This window comes from Centrocercus urophasianus, unplaced genomic scaffold (assembly GCF_019232065.1).
Source record: "Centrocercus urophasianus isolate 14NV4802_14NV808 unplaced genomic scaffold, USGS_Curo_1.0 seq_10, whole genome shotgun sequence".
Taxonomy (NCBI): Eukaryota; Metazoa; Chordata; class Aves; order Galliformes; family Phasianidae; genus Centrocercus; species Centrocercus urophasianus.
The window spans coordinates 14,053,925-14,062,029 of NW_024884142.1; positions in this window are offsets into that span (position 1 = coordinate 14,053,925).

The following is an 8,105-nucleotide window of genomic DNA, read 5'->3' on the forward strand; positions in this document are numbered from 1 at the left end:
GCTTTTGCTGCCCCAGGTTATGACTGGAGTAATGTGGTTTTCAGGCAGACACCTCTGAGACTGCCTCACCCTGCAAATGAAGCTCCAAGTGGGTGGCAAACAGCTCGTGTTCTCTGTGGCATATCTAGTTCTGTAAGTGCCCAATGTGACCTGGTTGAATTTTCACCCCTGAGTTCACCAGAACAACATTCATCACCTGCATGTAATACAGGGTCAGCTTTCTTTCATCTAATTCCCAGACTGTTTTACATTTAAAAATTTAGTATAATATAGTCTACTCCATGTCAGCTTACCAACAAGATCCTGGGAACCCTGTCTATACCTGTCCCTGTCTATTTGGTCTGTTCTCATCTTGCAGTGACAAGAGCCAATTTCTTCTCATTTCCTCTCTGGATTTTACCTTTTGCACCATCCACACAGAAGTGTCTGTGGCTTTTTCCACATGAAGTTGCTGGCAACAAAAATGAGCTTCATGACAACAAGAACATTGCTTGAACAAAAGCAATGAATGGCACAAAGCACTACTTCTGTGGATGAAAAATCACATGTGAAAGGAAGATTGGGAACAGTCAGCCAGGTGGCAGAATCCTACCACATCCCTCAGAATGCTGCTGGAATGCAAAAGAAATTAGATTACCAGCAGCATGATGCAAATAGTGTACCAAAGAGAAATTAGCCCAAAGAAAATTCTGAACAGCAGCATATTTGTGAAATGGAGATGAATTTTATTTCTCTTGGCAGGTGTGAGTCCAGCCAATACTGAAATACTTCGTCAACTTTTAGGGATTGACCTTGGCTAGAAATGTGGACCCACTGGAGAGAAGCTAGAGAGCAGTAAAATGTACGTGAGGATCAGGAAATGAGGAAAGGTTCAGAGCAGTGGGTATGCTTAATCTAGAAAATGAAACATTTAGTAAGGAACATGAGAAGTTTTCCATTATGTAAAAGGTTGCTATTTGAGAAGATAAAGATCTTTATGATTCTTCATGACTCTTTTGGAAGCGCAGAATGAAATCAGAATTATTTTTGCTAACTCTGCAATTAAAAAGTCTCAGACTGGATATTGTGTAAAGTATGTCCCACGTTGAAGTAGCAATATTCCTACCGGACTGCTTGAGGATGTGTAACATCCTCGTTTCTTATTACTTTGTTACCAGAAATTTCAATGGCTAGAATGTGTTTATGAAGCACTAACTTTGCTTTTCTGAAGTTCTTGAAGCACCTTCAGGCCACACAGGGCTACTGAGTAATTTCTGGATAAAATGAACAAAGATGTTTTGTTCCTAACAATATGTGCTTCTAATTATCTTGAGAGCACTGTTGGAGTGGCTCACCCTTTCAGAACTAATTCTGATACTGAGCTTTAGAGAGAATTAGATGTGCCACAGTCTAGTCAACACTAGGAAAGTAACTTGTAAAATTAAAAACTTCTAAGGAAATTAACCACGGGAAAGAATTGATTGATTATGTGGTTAATGAAAAGAATCAGAAGATGCTGTGGGAAGAAGTTGCAGGCATGTGACAAAGTGACCTTGGTAAAGCCATGCATGTAGGTGATGAAGGAAAATCTTCCTGACAGAGAGCTGCAAAAGAGCTGGGTGGAAGCAGGAGAGTGGGTAGATTAAAGCAGTGGCAGATGAAGCGTAGGAGGCAGCAAAGAAAAGCTGGAAAATACATGAGGATGAAGCAGAGGTTTTCCTTCCCACTTCCTTACATTACAGGATAGCTCTGCTTTAGAAGAGCTGAAAAAGAAAACAGAAAATATTCTTCAGCCTGAAGGTGCCCTGCACAGTTCCCAAGGAAGACATAGTGTCATCAGAAACCACTGCCTCACTCCAGGCATGCCTTTTCAGATGTACTTTGCTATTCTGGATACCACAAATGGTATCTGGAGCTCACATTCCTAACCCTGCAGCTACCTTTGTGTACGCAGAAAAGTCTTGCTTGTTATTTCCATGCCTCGGTTGAATCCTGAATTTGTACCTTAATGATTCCATTCCTTTGTTTTAATTTTGTTAGCTCTATTACTGCACGTGTTTCTCCCTTGCTAAAGTTACAAAATTACTGGTGACCTTGCCTTAAAATGCGTAAGTGACATAACCACCATACTACTTCTTTGGTACGTATCTCTTACCCTAGAATTGGAGCAAGTGCTTCATTTTTTTGAATCTACCAGCTACGTATATATAAACACTAGTGCTCTTTCTCTCTCTGTCTGACTGTCTGTCTCTCTCTCTCTGTATGTATATATATGTACAATAAATAGGGTTATGGCTGTTGGCATGGTCACATCTGCACTATAAAGCTCTCATAGCTTTAAAAAAAGGAGGACCACATCCCAACCTGTATTTCAGGGCACCCTTGGCCACGCTGAAACCAGCTTGTACACAGAAATATTTTGGGGAAATGACATGTGCTAGCCCAAAAGGGTGCCAAGGAGCTCTCTAACACAATGACAGCATTGATGACTGAATCCCTGGGAATCTCCTGTTTGGTTCATGACTAGCCATAGTGTTCTATCTTCGGAAATTGTTCTTGGAGAAGGCAGTCTCTTTAGGTTCCGATCTAGACAGAAATATGGCCAACCTTGGCCTAGTTCTTGTCCATTTTGACATGAGTAGGTATAAGATATCTGACCTGCCCAACTTGTCTTTGTCCCACATGGCTGGTGCCCCTCATCACATATGCTGCTGTGCAGAGCTGATAGGAAACTTAATTGGGGTGTTATCTAACCATAATGTGACTAACATTTATTGAATGATTAACTTCAAGGCTCAAGGTCTATGTTCTCCTCTCCTGTATGTGATTTACCATGCTAACAACCTCCCAACCATATTTTCCTTATGTTCAAACAAAGCTTTGAAGCTTTTGCAGTTAACATTCTCTTACTTAATTTTGTAAACATAGGCATAGAATTTTAAGCTAAAAACTGAAATTCTATCACTTCTGAGAGGCACTGAGAAGAGAATTAGGTTGTTTTAGACAGACTTTTGTTAGGTTGTCTTACAAAACCGATGAATGTGAAGAGAGAAAAATCTGATCTCAGAAAAAAATGCTACTGCTTGTGCTGTTAAATAGAAATGTAATGAAATGTATCTCCTCCCTTTCTGCCAACCTTAGAGATCTCTGCAACTCTGACAGCTGTATCTTAACTAATGCATTATGATGACCACTTTTAGACATTTATTTTGGAATGGGATGAATTGCATTTGTGCAGTGCCTTTCTCCAATGGCAGCCCATGGCGATGAGTTCAGGTACATCCGGGGGGATAACCTTCATAGTAATAGTAGGCTACATCACACTGTGGGACAATCACCTTGCAAGATGGTAAATCATCAAGTAGTCAGTTGTGAGCTGTGAACAACAGTGGAAGTCCAAAATGATGCTGTGGATCAGTGGTTGTGGCACTGGCTGTGTAGCACACAGATTTTTGTTTCTCAATCCCTTCTCTTTAGTAATGTTGAGAATATTTTCAGCAGGGGCTGATCTATTAGGCAGAGGCCAAGCAGGGAAGTTGTTGTGTTTCTGCAAGAGGATGGGTGCCCAGCAGGCAGCCATATCTGAAAGGCCTCCAACTACTACTGCTTGTGGGAAACATAATTTCCTAAGAGATGTTGGCATTGCTGTTGTTTGGTCTAACAGGGAGGTACTACATAATGCTGCATGTGTCATCTTATTTTACAAATGTCCTCCTTTGTAGCTGGGAGAAGCTTCAATCCTATTGGTCAGAAACAGACATGTAAACTTCTCTGAATGTTGTCAGTAAAATATAGGGACCTCATTTCTTTCTTTCCTTTTTGAACAACGCTTGTAAGGATTAGGTAGCCAGGAACCTATTTCAGTGTGTCACTACTCAGAGGGCAGTGACACATTGGAACAGATTGCCCAAGGAGGATGTGGATGCCCCATCCCTGGAGGCATTCAAGGCCAGGCTGGATGTGGCTCTGGGCAGCTTGGTCTGGTGGTTGGCGACCCTGCACATAGCCGGGCGTTGGAACTAGGTTATCACTGTGGTCCTTTTCAACCCAAGCCATTCTACGATTCTACGAATATGGGGTTTAGAGGGTTCGGGTCTGTGTTTTACTTCTGGAGTAATTTTTCTTCTGGATACTAGTTCCTTTATGAATCAAGTTCCAAATTCAGCTCGAGCTCAGCTCTCAGTTCTTCAACCTCAGAGTCCTTTCTGCCCTTATTTCTCCGTTGGAAATGAAGCTCCTCGTGGTGGATGCCGTGGTGTGAGCTCAGAACTTCTTGCTTTGGATCCCCATCTAGTGGGCAGCAGGTAGTACTGAGAAGCGTCAAAAGCAACTTGGTGCTTAGAGAAACACAAAGCACTAAAAGGAGCTGATAGGGAGAAGATCCCTAAGGAACATAATAACTGCCAACAAAATCACTATGTTCATTCATCTCCTGCTGACATTCTGCCATTTTGTTTCTGTTTCTCGTTGCATACATAATGTTTTTTTGCTTTGGTGTACTGATGAATTTTCAGAACATACTGAGAGCGTATCTCAGTCCTACATAAACAAAAGCAAGCAAAAGGAGTTAAAAAAGCTATAAAGCCAAGCAAACAAACAAATTTATCCTTCGTTCTGTACCCTTGCAACCCCTGCATTTCTTGTACTGTTTTGGAGCAATGGCTGCATTATTTCACGGTCTACTCTATAATCAATGGTAAATGTTTCTAGGATGTCAGAATTAGTCAGCAAAGTAATCCATAAATTAAGAGGTTTCTTGGGTAACCTTGGAAATAGGAAGCATTCCAGCACTATTAAGCAGTCTATCAGAGCCAAATGTTTTCAATCTGCATTTTATCTAGAAAGAGCTGCTTATATAGCTGTTTGCTAAGGCAATTCATTCCGATATGAACTGTCATGAACTGTTAGTAGCACGTATGTATTAGGAACAGAAAAGAAAATTGCTCAAGAAATGGAAAAATGTTTTTAAACTCTTCCCAAGTTACCTTTACAAATGACATTTTTTTTCTAGTCCACCTGTCAAATTAATTTATAGAACAAAAAGTGGGTTTCAATTGCACTTAAGTAGTTCAGTATAACCCGGGGGAGTAAGGTGGATAGCCAGACAGAACATAATGATCCTGGCTGTCTAAAAATTTGCTTTTTAAAGTTAAAAAAAAAAAAAAAAAAAAGAGAAGAAAAAAGGAAATAGATGAACTATCTTATAACGATAATGTTGCTCTTCCTGGCTAATGTGTTTTACAGAACTAGATATTTTCAAGGGACTGTCTGTAAACTCTTTGTGGCTCACTGTCTCAATTTGAAATGAACCCCAATGAAAAGGACTTTCTGAAGACTTTCTGTGCTATCTGTACTTTCAGAGAGGATCACAGGAGGTGGAGACTGAGTACTCCAGAATTTATTTAATGAGGTGATTTCACAAAAAGCTATTTTGCAAGGGATAGTCTGATTATTTTCATTAAACTGCATAGCAGAGTTATTTAAACAGAGTGCATGAAATCCCCCAGGAAGAGATATTGAAAGACAAATGAGAGTCTGACTAAAATAAAAAGAGTGCTGTTGGAAAAGAAACCTTTTTTTAACTTTGGCTATTCAACCATGATCTTGAAATCCTCTTCATTTATTTTTTCCTTTGTGTATTTTTTTTTTTTTTTTAACTTAGTGAGAAAAAAGGACAAGTTATTTAGAGTCTGGAAGGCTTCCCATGCCTTGAAAATCTGACTTCAGTTTACTGAAGAAGAATAGTCTTTAAGGGAGAAATGTCTGTGTGTAAAAAAAGTAACCAACAGATGATTTATTCTTTTTTCTCATTGACACCATATACATTTTTACTATTTTCTGTTTTCAAACTTCTCTTTTTTTTTTTTTTTTTTTTTTTTTCTCTTTCACATCAGATGTCACTTTTGTAGCATAGTTACTGTTCTCTCTTTTTGACTAGTTTGGTCTTGTACTGTCTCAGGAGTCATGTAGAGAGTGGGTCAGAACTTTAGCTGTGCAAATTCTGTGTTCATAGACATGGAGAACCTCTTCTCTCTCCAGCCCCCACCTCTCCTTCTCTTTTGTAATTTGTGTCTTAGTCTGTAAGAGCTAAAATGTTTCTGAAATAAATGATCCTGGAAAAAATGACTTTGAGAATAAATGATCTGAAGCACAGTGCTGGAATTACAGCAACTGGAATGGTCCCATAAGAGCTATTACACTGACCAACAGTTGTCCTAGTTCAGCTCCTGATGAAAGGCGTGAAGGCCTGACAGAGGTGAATAATGATAATGTTTTCAGAGAATAGATTTTATTTGTATTGCAGCTATATTCCACTCTAGACTAGACAGAAAATATCTTTTTCACCATAATAATAACTAAGTTTTAGAAAAAGTTTTCAAACTGAGACAGTATTGAAACTCTTGATAAATGGAAGTTCTTCCATTACCCATACCGAGGATCAAGTCCTGGCCTCATTCTCCTCTGTGTTCTCTTATTTAATTACTCTTTCATTATTCAGTTTTTAGAGAGGCTAGGCATAATATAGAAATGTCTGTTTGGAGAGGGAGGATTTAAATCTTTTTAAATCCATGAAGCATTTAATGCTAAAGAGAAGGAGTGGCAGTGGAGAGGACAGAGGTTCTCCCAGACAGCATGGAACTGAGAACTAGGCATGGGAAAATACTGGTGTTAAGATACAAGATACATGAAGGTCAAAATGCATGACCAAGTTGCCATGGGCAATGAGACTCTCACAGATCAGTGGGCAGTCTGTCTCTTAAGATACCTTTGCATAAGTTCTGTATCTCAGGGTATACCTATGTGGAGGTAGAGGTAAGTCATTTTGGTACAGGTGTTTTGGATAGAAATAAAATTTTATTATCTTGGAACTCCTAAAAAAATTCTATTCATCTCTCAGAACATCAACTCCCATTCAGATATTTTCACATCAAGCATAACTGATGAGTCATACTTCAGATGAATATAACCTAGCGCTGAGCTGAGCTTTGGTATCCACATGAGGCAGTGAAGCTCTTTGATGGAATGTGGTTGTTAACCTGTGTGTGTAAATAAACAAATGGATCTTCATGTCTTATTAACTTGGGTTTAATTTCATGTTGATGTAGCTACAGATTGCACAGATTGGAAAAATGTTAGGTGCTAAATATAATACTTAGTATGTTTTTGAATATTTAATATTTTGTAGTATGAAATTTAAATCACTGGCAGTACCAAAATAGTTACTCACTGAAACTTACTTGCTTGAAACTAGAGCTCGAGAGCCATCATTTATTGCAAAAGTTAAATGAGGCCTTGAAAGAAATTTGAGCAGGTTGAAGAGCTCATTGTTTAAGGGTGAATGCACTACCACAGAAACTCTGCTTTCCTAGTTTAAATTCCTTATAAAATTTTACGTTGTGAATTCTACGTGTTCTACAATTCTACGTATTGTGAATAAGACAGTAGACATTTCCTGATCAAAGCATTTTCACTGGTGGCCTACATTAGGCTGTGTGTTTGAAGAGAAGTCTTTGGAGGAGACTTTCACCATTTATTTCAGTTTGTGTTTATTGCCTCTTGTTCTGACACTGGACACCACCGAGAGAGCCTGTCTCCATTTTCTTTACACCTTCCCTTAAGGTATTTATATGCATTTACATGATCCCCCTGAAATATCTCTTATCCAGGCTGAACAGGCTCAGGTCATTCAGTCTCTCCTGTTGCATCAGATGCTCCAATCTCTTAGTCATCTTCATGGCATTTCACTGGAAATATTTGTTTAATAATGCATAAAGCAATTAATCCAAAGATGGTAGTTGAAATATTAGTACAGTTGCAAGATGATTAAGTCATGATGCCACCTTGAATGTCTGTTTGAAATTATTCTGAATGTTAAGAAATTTAAATGCCTTATATAGGACATATTCGGACAGCTACTATTTAAATTATTTCCTGGAGGGAGCTGCTGATCTTTGATGTTATCTTCAACTGTAATCCATCTACCTAGAAAGGCGTCATTGTTCTTGACTTCTCTTCTGATATCTTTTATACACACTCTGATTTATCTTACCTCCTTGATCGGTTGATGTTTCCTAGTTGTTCCTAGTTGTTTCTTTCAATAGATTACATTTATCAAGCAAAAGTTC